Raw genomic sequence first — 490 nt, forward strand, 5'->3', positions numbered from 1 at the left:
ATGCTTCAATCCAGCGATGATCGCATGGACTTGCTCAGCGAGCACTGCACGAGCGAATCCCCGCCGCTCTCTTTTCATCAGAGCTCTTCCCAGGCTCTGGAGAGCGACTCCTCTTTTCTTAATCGTTGTTGTTGTTTCTGGGGCTGTGAGGTTGCAGTGCCTCCACAGTTGTGTGACTTGCTCTCTTCTTTTGTTTCCGCATTCCACCGTACCTGATACTCGGTTTGATCACGGTGCCCTTTCGCTGCTTTACTGTTGGGCGTTTTCTCTGCGTTCTGCGGAACAGATATGCATATGTTTGTGTTTGTGGGCTTGAGCCGTGTGCGTGTGCCCATTATTTGGGCTTCGTCTTTCCCTTTCCCTTTCCATCTTTTCTTTTCTCCTTTTCCTTTTCTTGTCCCCTGTCGTTCACACTTTCTGATTGGGTCTGATGGGTGGCGATAGTCGTAAGCTGCATCAATCTTGGTAAGTATGCATGTTTGTGCCGCGG

The sequence above is a fragment of the Leishmania braziliensis genome, chromosome 16 (assembly GCF_000002845.2).
Source record: "Leishmania braziliensis MHOM/BR/75/M2904 complete genome, chromosome 16".
NCBI classification, from domain to species: Eukaryota; Euglenozoa; class Kinetoplastea; order Trypanosomatida; family Trypanosomatidae; genus Leishmania; species Leishmania braziliensis.